The following is a 12,054-nucleotide window of genomic DNA, read 5'->3' as shown; positions in this document are numbered from 1 at the left end:
CAAATGTGTGCCGGCTTTATATAGTCAAATATAAAAGAGAAACTGAGTCAGTCTGGAAGGCAGACAAAATATTGACCTGTTAAGGCACAAGTGAAAAATGCAAGGCTGGATTGCATCTATTTTAATGCAAGGAGTCTTACTAGCAAGGCAGATGATTTGAGAGCGATGATTAGCACATGCGATTATGATATTATTGCTGTCACAAAGACATGGTTGAAGGAGGGGCAGGGCTTGCAGATCAATATTCCAGGGTATAGAATCTACAGGCGAGACAGGAGAGGGGATAAAAGAGGAGGTGGCATTGCACTGTTGATCAAGGAGTCAATTACTGCAGTAAGGAGGGATGATATCTTCGAAGGTTCCTCAAATGAGGCTATCTCGGTAGAACTTAAAAACAAAAAAGAGGGCAATCACTTGGCTCGAAGTGTACTACAGGCAGAGATAGAGGAGCAGATATGTAGGCAAATCTCAGAGTGGTGTAAAAATAGGGTAATAATAGTAGGGGATTTCAACTTCCCCAATATTTACTGGGTAGTCTTAGTGCAAAAGGCTTAAAGGGGGCGGAATTATTAAAATGCATACAGGAGAGCTTTTTGACCCAGTACATAGAAAGTCCTAGGGAATGAAGCCGGACAACTGGAAGAAGTGGCAGTGGGGGAGCATTTCGGGGATAGTGACCATAACTCTAAGATTTAAGGCAGTTATGGAAAAGGACAAAGATGGACCCAAAATAAATGAATTGGGGGAAAGTGCAATTTCAATATGATAAAACAGGATCCGGCCAAAGTGGACTGGGAGCAGCTACGTGTAGGAAAGTCTACATCAGACCAGTGGGAGACAAAGAAGAAATAGCGAGAGTTCAGAGCCAACATGTACCCCTTAAGGTGAAGGGTAGGAACGACATGTCAAGGGAACCCTGGATGTCAAGGGAGATAGAGGATTGGATCAGGGAAAAAAAAAGGCAGCTTTTGGCAGATTCAGAGCGCTGAAAACAGCGGAGGCACTAGAGGAGTACTGAAAGTGTAGAGGGGGATACTTAAAGTAATTAGGAGAGTGAAGAGAGAGCATGAAAAATCACTGGCAGGCAAGATAAAGGAAAATCCTAAGGTGGATAGTGATGAGGATTGTCAGAGGATACAGCAGGATATAGATCGGTCGGAGACTTGGGCAGAGAAATGGCAGATGGAATTTAATTCGGACAAATGTGAGGTAATGCATTTTGGAAGATCTAATACATGTGGGAAGTATACAGTAAATGACAGAACACTTAGGAGTATTGACTGGCAAAGATCACTGAAAGTGACAATGCAGGTGGATAAGGTAGTCAACAAGGCATACGGCATGCTTGCCTTCATCGGTCAGGGCACAGAGTATAAAAATTGGCAAGTCATGCTGCAGCTGTACAGAACCTCAGTTAGGCCACAATTGGAATATTGCGTACAATTCTGGGCGCCACACTACCAGAAGGATGTGGAGGCTTTGGAGAGGGTACAGAAAAGATTTACCAGGATGTTGTCTGGTCTGAAGGGTATTAGCTATGAGGTGAGGTTGGATAAACTCGGATTGTTTTCACTGGAATGACGGAGGTGGAGGGGCGACATGATAAAGGTTTACAAAGTTATGAGTGGCATGGACAGAGTGGATAGTCAGAAGCTTTTTCCCCAGGGTGGAAGAGTCAGTTACTAGGGGACATAGGTTTAAGGTGCGAGGGGCAAAGTTTAGAGCGGATGTGCGAAGCAAGTTTTTTTACACAGAGGGTGGTGAGTGCCTGAAACTTGCTGCCGGGAGAGGTGGTGGAAGCAGGTACGATAGCGACGTTTAAGAGGCATCTTGACAAATACATGAATAGGATGGGAATAGAGGGATACGGTCCCCGGAAGTGCAGAAGGTTTTAGTTTGGACAGGCATCAAGATCGGCGCAGACTTGGAGGGCCGAATGGCCTATTCCTGTGCTGTACTGTTCTTTGTTTTATAAGTATATTAAGGGAAAGAGGATAACCAGGGAAAGAGTCGGGCCCATTAGGGACCAGAATGGCAATCTGTGTGCGGAGCCGGAGGACATAGGGGAGGTTTTAAATTATTACTTTTCATCTGTGTTCACAATGGAAAAGGATGATGTAGATGTAGAGATCAGGGAGGGGGATTGTGGTATACTTGAACATATTAGCATTGAAAGGGAGGAAGTATTAGCTGTTTTAGCGGGCTTAAAAGTGGATAAATCCCCAGGCTCAGATGAGATGTATCTCAAGCTGTTATGTGAGGCAAGAGGGAGATAGCAGGGGCTCTGACACAAATTTTCAAATCCTCTCTGGCCACAGGAGAGGTACCAGAGGTATGGAGGACAGCGAATGTGGTACCATTATTCAAGAAGGGTAGCAGGGATAAACCAGATAATTACAGGCTGGTGAGTTTAACATCAGTGGTAGGGACATTATTGGAAAAAATTCTGAGGGAAAGGATTAACTTCCACTTGGAGAGGCAGGAATTAATCAGGGATAGTCAGCATGACTTTGTTGGGGGGAGAGCATGTCTAACAAACTTGATTGAATTTTGAGGTGACTAGATGTGTAGATGAGGGTAAAGCAGTTGATGTAGTCTACATGGGGCGGCACAGTGGCGCAGTGGTTAGCACTGCAGCCTCACAGCTCCAGGGACCCGGGTTCGATTCCGGGTACTGCCTGTGTGGAGTTTGCAAGTTCTCCCTGTGTCTGCGTGGGTTTTCTCCGGGTGCTCCGGTTTCCTCCCACAAGCCAAAAGACTTGCAGGTTGATAGGTAAATTGGCCATTATAAATTGTCACTAGTATAGGTAGGTTGTAGGGAAATATCGGGACAGGTGGGGATGTTTGGTAGGAATATGGGATTAGTGTAGGATTAGTATAAATGGGTGGTTGATGGTCGGCACAGACTCGGTGGGCCGAAGGGCCTGTTTCAGTGCTGTATCTCTAATCTAATCTAATCAATAAGGCTTTTGATAAGGTCCCGCATGGGAGATTGGTTAAGGTAAGAGCCCATGGGATCAAGGGTAATTTGGCAAATTGGATCCAAAATTGGCTTACTGGCAGGAGGCAGAGGGTGATGGTCAAGGGTTGTTTTTGTGAGTGGACGCCTGTGACCAGTGGTGTACCACAGGGATCGGTGCTGGGACCCTTGCTGTTTGTACTGTACATTAATGATTTAGACATGAATGTAGGAGATATGATAAATACGTTCGCAGATGACACGAAAATTGGTGGTGTCGTAAATAGTGAGGTGGAAAGCCTTAGATTACAGGGATCTATTGATGGGCTGGTATGTTGGGCGGAGCAGTGGCAAATGGAATTTAATCCTGAGAAGTGTGAGGTGATGCATTTTGGGAGGACCAACAAGGCAAGGGAATATACAATGGATGGTAGGACCCTAGGAAGTACAGAGGGTTAGAGGGACCTTGGTGTACTTGTCCATAGATCACTGAAGGCAGCAGCATAGGTAGATAAGGTGGTTAGGAAGGCATATGGGATATTTGCCTTTATTAGCCGAGGCATAGAATATAACAGCAGGAAGGTTATGATGGAGCTGTATAAAATGCTAGTTAGGCCACAGCTGGAGTACTGTGTACAATTCTGGGCACCACACTCTAGGAAGGATGTGATTGCACTGGAGAGGAGATTCACCAGGATGTTGCCGGAGCTGGAGCATTTCAGCTATGAAGAGAGACTGAAAAGGCTAGGGTTGTTTTCCTTGGAGCAGAGAAGGTTGAGGAGGGACATGATCGAGGTATATAAAATTATGAGGGGCATTGTTCGTTTGGTTAGGAAGAAACTTTTTCCCTTAGCGGAGGGGTCAATTACCAGGGGGCTTAGATTTAAACCAAAGGGCAGGAGGTTTAGAGGGAATTTGAGGAAAATTGTTTTCACTCAGAGGGTGGTTGGAATCTGGAACGCACTGCCTGAAGAGGTGGTAGAGGCAGGAACCATCACAACATTTAAGAAGCATTTAGATGAGCACTTGAAACGTCATAGCATACAAGGCTACGGGCCAAGTGCTGAAAAATGGGATCAGAATAGTTAGGTGCTTGATGGCCGACACAGACACTATGGGCTGAAGGGCCTGTTCCTGTGCTGTATAACTCTATGACTCTTTGACTCTAATAAGATGGAAGGGGTTGGCTCTTTCAAAGTCAATTGGTGTAGATGGCCCTGCCAACTGCGTTGATAAGGCCATTCCAGGTAATTTAATCATGGAGAGCGCCCCAATGTTCAGGCTTGGTTGAATCAGAATTGTTGTCTCCAGTCTGATCTTTTGGTGTTTCATATGTAAATTGTAGTGGCCATCTCGAATTTCCAGTAAAAGTCTAACGCAAGATTCCAACTGATGAAATTAATATTTCCCATTTGGCATATAGAGTTTTCATGACAATCGACAAGGGAGTCAAGGGTTATGGGGGGCAGACAGGAACATGGAGTTAAGGCCACAATCAGATCAGTCATGATCTTATTAAATGGTGGAGCAGGCATGAGGGGCCAAATACTCTACTCCTGCTCCTATTTCTTATCATCTACCATTCAAGTAGGCCAAGTTGTTTAGGATAGACATGGAGAGCATAACAATGCAGTGAATTGGTTAAGCTCTAAATGTCGGCTTTGCAATATTAGCATCTGTTGTCATACAAAATTTAACTGCCAGAGAATTTTCAATTAAGCAAGATTACACATTAAACCACTGTCACTATTCCCAACACACAAGAATCAGCTGTTACTATGGATAAAATATAAACTGTGCCTCAGAATATTCTGAGGCAATCTCTTCCACCATTTCACCGATGCCAGGGAGACATTAGTGCTACCCAGTTGTAGAGGCCTGCTCAGGTCGGGAAAAAGGAACCCGACTGAAACACAGCAGACCCGGGCCCGAGTCCCTCCGATTTAACCCCGAGACCGACCTGACCCAAACCCACCCCGACTTGGCCCGACCCGAGCCTGATATGACCATCCCTTTACTTACCTTCCTGACACTGAACCTGCTGGAAGCTGCAGCGCTTGCGTGATGACGTCATAGTGACGTCACTCGCTCACTGCGCAGACTCAGTTTCGTCCCAGACTTCCAGCTCGGGTAACTTTTTAAAATTTCAATACTTACCAGCAGAGCACTTACCGTGTGTGTCTGGCCCGAACCCGACCCGATTTGGCCTGAACTCGGCCCGACCCGACCCGAGCCCGAAAGCCTGACCCTGAAGATGGGCCCGACCTGACCCGAACCCTACACATGTCGTCAGGTCCTGTCGGGTTTGGGTCGGGTAGCAGGCCTCTACCCAATTGTACCATACCTCTGACACGCTGAAAAGCTCCCTGCTGGTGAAAGTCCAATTGCTGCACAAGCGTCTCCTCCCAGGAGTGAAATATTTAATAAATGGAAATGCTGGATAAGATAGTTGGTTCTTTTCAATCATTGAAGTGTATGCAAGTGCAGTGGAATTTATTTTTTAAAAGTTTAAATAATGTTTGCTCGCCTTCGCCTCGCCTACAGGGCCAAGGACCAAATGCTGGAAAGATGGATTAGGCTGGGTGGCTCATTTTTCAGCCGGCGCAGACACAATGGACCAAGTAGCCTCTTTCTGTGCTGTAAACTTTCTATGATTCTATTATTCACCTTGGCTGCTTTAATGCCTCAGCTGATGTTGATCCTAGATAACAGCCGCACTTCAAAAAACACACTGTAGGGAACTTTTGACACATTTTGACTTGATAACACTATGTAATTGCAAGGATCATTCTCCTTGTTGAACGAGACCACCTCTCTCTGGTGACTGTCTGATTTCGCCTCTGTGAAGCGCCTTGAACAATTTTTCATGTTATAGATGCTATATAAATGCAAGTTGTTATTGGTAACTGCTGACTGAACACTGGCTGAAAGAGCTTCTTCCAAAAGTTACTGGGAGATGTGATCTGGTCTCTGCCGCGGCGTCTGAAGCAAATCCGCAGCAAACAGACACTGTGGGGGGAGGTTTACCCCCCCCTCAAATCAGGTTGGATCGGGTCATTGGGAAGTAAAAATGTAAAAAATCTCAAACCTAAACCAAATCCGTCTGGAACCTGCCCACGTCCAGTTTAAACGGAGGTGGCATCCTGGGGATGGGATAAGAGGTGGCAGCCACCAACCCACCAGAGAAGGCACATTGCTCATTTAAATATTTTTTAAAGGCTGCTGGCTCAGAATCTTTCTCTGTTCTAGCTTTAATCCTGGCCGGTTGGGTCTATCAGGCCGAGGGAAACCTGGCAGCTGAAGGGAGGCTTTTCCAGCACTACTTTAGGACCAGCAGGAGCAGCAGTACTTCCCCCCACATGCCACCAAGTCTAACAAGCAAGCCTGTTAATCTCCCAGCGATCATACTCCCCCTCCACCAAAGCCTGCAAGATCTAATGCCCTCCACAGCCTGCAATTTCTTTCCAATCCCCCATCCCGACATCCTCCATGGTCTTCTCCCCTCCTCTCACAATTTCTTTGGCCCCTTCTGTGATCTTTTCCCAGACAACCTTTGATCTCTTGGGCCCCTCCATCAGTGTTCCCCCGACCTGATAACTGTTGCTGCCTCATCAATGCCCCACCCCCGACCCCAAATCTCCTCCTCTCTCCTATACACTCCCTGGCTGCGGCTTGCTGCTGAAGGCCTTGCTGCCCAACAGCCAGCCAGCCTCTCAATCTGGCCGGGAAACAGAGTCCACAATGTTAATCAGGTCCTACCACAAATTCGGCAGGATCTGAGGGAAACTCATTCTTCCAAGTATCCCCACCACGACTGCAGGATGTGATTTCCCAACCAGCATTCACATGAACACAAGTCCTCACTGGACACAGCCCAACCTGCAAAAAGTCCTGAAAGATAAACAGAAAATGCTTGGAACATTCAGCGGATCAGCCAGCATCTATGGACAGAGAAACAGATAACTTGGGGGGCTGCGAGGAAGGGAAATTTAACGAAAAACAGACAGACAGGTTTGGGTTAGATGGGGGGCTGGGGCTGGGGGGTGCTGGAGAGCTGGGGAGGTTAGAGTTTTAAATATCAGAACCCAACCCAAACCTGCCTTCAACCTGCTCATTTCCAGCTTTTACTGAGGTGGGAAGATAAGTACTCGACCGACCTGCTCCAAGAAGGCAGACTGGTAGTTTAAATATATAAAAGCTGTGAGTCTCATGTTGCTGTACCTTTGCCTCCAGGCAAGAACTGCCGGATCCAGGATGTCAGTGCCTTTACGGATCCAGGATGTCAGTGCCTGCTGGATCCTGCATGCCCGTCTGGGAAACCTCCCGTAATTGAGCACACCCACCCACTGCTAGGCTTTCTATCGCACCCTCTGCCAGGCATCTGAGTCTCTCTCCAGGCCTCCAACCTTCCTCCATTCCCTGCCCTGGCCTTTGAATCCTTCCCCAGACCTCCGATTCCCCACATCCTCAAGGACTCCAATCCCTTTCCCAGGCCTCTAATCCCCTCCTGACTTCCCACACCAAGGTCTCTGACATCCTTCCAGCATCGGCAAACACACCCCTACCCCACCCCCTCGCCAAGATCATCCCCTTCCCCTGGGATCGACATCCTCCCCCCGTCAGGATCCACACCTGCTGAGATCTCCCCCTGCACCCAGGACCCCCCCACCTCCAGGCATGAACATATCGGCAAGGAACAGGGCTGAAGAGCTATAAAAGAAAGAGCGTGGCTCGAGTCCCTCTAACTACCTGACGTCCGGGGCAGTGTCCAGGCTCTCCGACTGTTTCTGAGCGCGCTCTGTTTGGATTAAGTGAAAAAAAAACTAACAATGATATCACTGAAATTCTGTGCGCTGATTGGTCAGTGAGCGGCAGCTGTTATTTCCTGGGGATAGCTGAGATAGATTGGAGTAAAAAAAAAGGTTCCTTTTAAATTAAAGCCCTAGGATAGCTACCTGTAAATTTACTAGCTATACTAGTGCTGTTTGCATGGAGTGAGGCTGTAAGTTGAGTGTGGGTATTTTCGTTGGCTGGGGGCAGTGGAATGTGCTCTTTGGTCTCTTTCTTTCTGAGCCTCAAAGGTACACGGGGATAAAAGCTGATTGTCAATAGATGGTAAGATATTACACTAGCAAGTTTTCATTGTAAAGTTAAGTAATGTCAGGGCAGCTTGGCCAAGCGGAATGTGCCTCCTGTGCAATATGGGAAGTCGTGGACGTGCCATGTGACCTTGGCGAACATGTTGGCAGAAAGTGTCTCCGGTTGCAAAAGCTTGAGCTTCGGGTTTCGGAGCTTGAGCGGCGGTTGGAGTCACCATGGTGCAATTGCGAGATGGAGGACTATGTGGATGGCACCTTTCAGGATGTAGTCAAGCCAGTGACCAGGCAAACACAGTCAGGGGGAACTGGATGACTGCTGGACGGACAAAGAAGTCAGGGCAGGTAGTGCAGGAATTCCCAGAGGACATCACACTTTCTAACTGATATTCAGTTCTGAGTACCGATGGGAAAGAGGGTTCCTCTGGAGAACGCACCAAGAGTCATAGCCGGAATATCACGGGTGACTCAGCTGTGCTGGGAGAGAGAAAAGGTACAAGTGGTAGGGGATTCTATGGTTAGAGGAACAAACAGGTGTTTCTGCGGTCGCAGATGTGATTCCAGGATGGTGCAAGGGTCATGGATATCACCGAGCAGTTACAGAGTATTCTGGAAAGTGAGGTTGCACAGCCGGAGGTTGTGGTCCACATTGGTACCAGGACATAGGTAGAAAGAGGGATGAGATCCTGCAAAAAGAATTTACGGAGCTAGGTAGCAGATAAAAAAGTAGGACCTCAAAGGTTGTAATCTCTGGGTTTCGTCCGGTGCCACGTGCTAGTGAGTATATGAATAGAAGGTTAGAGCAGATGAATACATGGCTGAAGAGATGGTGCAGGAGGGAGGGCTTTCATTTCCTAGATCACTGGGCCTGTTTCTGGCGAAGGTGGGATCTGTACAAGTTGGACGGGTTGCACCTGAACTGGACCGGGACCAACATCCTTGCTGGGAGGTTTGCTAGAGCTGTTGGTGGCGGGGGGGGGGAGGTTTATACTGATTTGGCAGGGGAATGGGATACAGAGTGGAAGCACAGTAGGGGGTGATGTACAATCAAATATAGAAGAGAAGCTAAGTCAGCCTGGAGGACAGAGTAAATACAGACTTGTTAAGGCTCAAGCAAATAATGCAAGGCTGGATTGTATCTATTTTAATACAAGGAGTCTTACTCTTAAGGCAGATGAATTGAAGACATTGATTAACACATGGGAATATGATATTATTGCTATCACTGAGACATGGTTGAGGGAAGGGCAGGACTGGCAGCTCAATATCCTAGCGTATAGAACCTTCAGACGTGATAGGGGAGGGGGTAAATGAGGAGGTGGCATTGCACAGTTGATTAAGGAGTCAATTACTGCAGTAAGGAGGGATGATATCTTGGAAGCTTCCTCTAATGAGGCCATATGGGTAGAAATTAAAAACAAAAAGGGGGCAATCACTTGGCTGGGAGTTTACTACAGGCCTCCAAACAGTCAAGGAGAGATAGAAGAGCAGAAATATAGGCAAATCTCAGAGAGGTGCAAAAATAATAGAACAATAATACGAGGGATTTCAACTTCCCCTATATTAGAGGGGATAGTATTAGGACAAAAAGCTTAAAGGGGGCGGAATTCTTCAAGTGCATTCAGGAGAGCTTTTTGAGCCAGCATGTACAGAGTCCAACAAGACGAGGAGTGGTACTGGATCTAATCCTAGGGAATGAAGCCGGACAAGTGGTAGAAGTGGCAGTGGGGGAGCATTTCAGGGATAGTGACCATAACACTGTAAGATTTAAGGTAGTAAAGGAAAAGGACATAGAAGGGCCGGAAATAAAAGTACTGAATTGGGGGAAGACAGATTTCAATATGATAAAACAGGATCTGGCCAAAGTGGACTGGGAGCAGCTTCTTATAGGAAAGTCTACATCAGACCAGTGGGAGTCATTCAGAAAGGAAATAGTGAGGGTTCAGGTCCAACATGTTGCCATAAAGATGAAGAGCAGGACCAACAAGTCAAGGGAACCCTGGATGTCAAGGGATATAGAGGATTGGATAAGAAAAAAAGAGACTTATAGTAGATTCAGAACGCTGAAAACAGAGGAGTATAGAAAGTGTAGGGGGGTTTTTAAAAAGTATTTAGACGAGCAAAGCGGGGGCATGAAAAATCATTGGCAGACAAGATAAGGAAAATCCCAAGGCATTTTATAAGTATATTAAGGGCAAGAGGGTAACCAGGGAAAAAGTGGGGCCCATTTCGGGATCAAAGAGGCAATCTATGTGTGGAGCCGGAGGACAAAGGTGAGGTTTTGAATGATTACTTTTCATTTGTGTTCACTATGGAGAGGGATGATGTAGGTGTAGTGATCAGGGAGAGGGACTGTGATATACTAGATCAAATTATCATTGAAAAGGAGGAAGTATTAGCTGTATTAGCAGGCTTAAAAGGTGGATAAATCCCCAAGCTGCGATGTGAGGCAAGGGAAGAGATAGCAGGGGCTCTGACACAAATTTTCAAACCCTCTCTGGCCACGGGAGAGGTACCAGAGGACTGAAGGACAGTGAATGTGGTACCATTATTCAAGAAGGGTTGCAGGGATAAACCAGGTAATTACAGGCCAGTGAGACTAACAGCAGTGCTCGCGAAATTATTGGAAAAAATTCTGAGAGACAGGATTAATCTCCAGTTGGAGGTACAAGGATTAATCAGGGATAGTCAGCATGACTTTGTCAGGAGGAGATCGTGCCTGTAACAAATTTGATTGAATTTTTCGAGGAGGTGACTAGATGAGTAGATGAGGGTAAAGCAGTTGATGTAGTTTATATGGACTTCAGTAAGGCTTTTGATAAGGTCCAACATGGGAGATTGGTTAAGAAGGTAACAGCCCATGGGATCCAGGGCAATTTGGCAAATTGGATCCAAAATTGGCTTAGCGGAAGGAGGCAGAGGGTGATGGTCGAGGGTTGTTTTTGCAAATGGAGGTCTGTGACCAGTGGTGTACCACAGGGATCGGTGCTGGGACACTTACTATTTGCAGTGTACATTAATGATTTAGACGTGAATATAGGAGGTATGATCAGTAAGACCACCAATTTTCGTGTCATCGGTGAAGTCGTAAATAGTGAGGAGGAAAGCCTTAGCTAACAGGACGATATAGTTGGGCTGATAAGATGGGCGCAGCAGCGGCAGATGGAATTTAATCCTGAGAAGTGTCAGGTGATGCACTTTGGCAGGACTATCAAGGCAAGGGAATATACAATGGATGGTAGGACAGAGGGACCTTGGGGTGCTTGTTCATAGATCATTGAAGGCAGCAGCACAGGTAGATAAGGTGGTTAGGAAGGCTTACGGGATACTTGCCTTTAATAGCCGTGGCACAGAATATAAGAGCAGGGAGGTTATGTTGGAGTTGTATAAAACGCTGGTTAGGCCACAGCTGGAGTACAGTGTATAGTTCTGGTCACCACACTATAGGAAGGATGTGATTGTACTGGAGAGGATGCAGAGGAGATTCACCAGGATGTTGTCTGGGCTGGAGTATTTCAGCTACGAAGAGAGACTGAAAAGGCTAGGGTTGTTTTTCTTGGAGGGGAGAAGGTAGAGGGGGAGACCTGATTGAGGCAGACAAAATTATGAGGGGCATTGATGGAATAGACAGGAAGAAACTTTTTCCCTTACGGAGGGGTCAATAACCACAGTACCGCAGCCTCACAGCTCCAGCGATCCGGGTTCAATTCTAGGTACTGCCTGGGCGGAGTTTGCAAGTTCTCCCTGTGACCATGTGGGTTTCCGCCAGATCCTCCGGTTTCCTCCCACAGCCAAAGACTTGCAGGTTGATAGGTAAATTGGCCATTATAAATTGCCCCTAGTATAGGTAGGTGGCAGGGGAATAGAGGGAAGATGGGGATGTGGTAGGAATATGGGATTAGTGTATGATTAGTATAAATGAGTGGTTGATGGTCGGCACAGACTCGGTGGGCCGAAGGGCCTGTTTCAGTGCTGTATCTCTAAATAAAATAAAAATAA

The 12,054-nt window shown here is 46.7% G+C and overlaps 1 protein-coding gene across 8 annotated transcripts in view; it reads right to left on the bottom strand.

Annotated features, from left to right (window-relative positions):
- LOC137371482 (nectin-1-like) overlaps nt 1-12,054 on the bottom strand; it is a 250,457-nt gene that overhangs the window by 197,610 nt on the left and 40,793 nt on the right. The window contains exon 2 of one of the 8 annotated variants that reach the window (XR_010975230.1): nt 6,719-6,850. The exons of the other annotated variants lie outside the window; for them this stretch is intronic. The gene's annotated coding sequence lies outside the window, so the exon portion shown is untranslated. The remainder of the gene's footprint in view (nt 1-6,718; nt 6,851-12,054) is intronic. 8 annotated transcript variants of the gene reach the window in all.

Source organism: Heterodontus francisci, chromosome 6 (assembly GCF_036365525.1).
Source record: "Heterodontus francisci isolate sHetFra1 chromosome 6, sHetFra1.hap1, whole genome shotgun sequence".
Classification (NCBI taxonomy): Eukaryota; Metazoa; Chordata; class Chondrichthyes; order Heterodontiformes; family Heterodontidae; genus Heterodontus; species Heterodontus francisci.
This window is presented reverse-complemented; position numbering and strand designations above follow the sequence as displayed.